This window comes from Wasmannia auropunctata, unplaced genomic scaffold, assembly GCF_000956235.1.
Source record: "Wasmannia auropunctata unplaced genomic scaffold, wasmannia.A_1.0 LD336053.1, whole genome shotgun sequence".
NCBI lineage: Eukaryota > Metazoa > Arthropoda > Insecta > Hymenoptera > Formicidae > Wasmannia > Wasmannia auropunctata.
In genome coordinates, this window is record NW_012026837.1 from 320,875 (window position 1) to 321,264 (window position 390).

A 390-nucleotide genomic window follows, 5' to 3' on the forward strand; every position below is an offset into this window, starting at 1 on the left:
CTAGCTTATTTGTCGCTAAATAAATTAAAATTGCATCCCATTGTTCCACGGGTAACTTTAGCGTAGCTAATGCCTTGATATGTGTTCGTAAGTGGTTAACGAATTGTCTGATCGCTATCTTGTTGCATTTAGTTACAGGTGTGATTTCAAATAATTCCTTTAAATGTGTGCTAATAATAAGTCTTCGGTTTTCGTAATGACTATTCAAGAGTTCCCATGCTGTACTATAATTGTCCGCCGTCGTCTCTAATCCTTCTATAAATTGCAAAGCCTCATTCTTCAGCGTTCCTCGAAGGTATTGCAGCTTTTGAATGTCTGATAGCGCTGGATTTTTATCAATCAACGAAAGAAATGCATCCTTAAATTGCATCCACTGACTGTATTGACCAT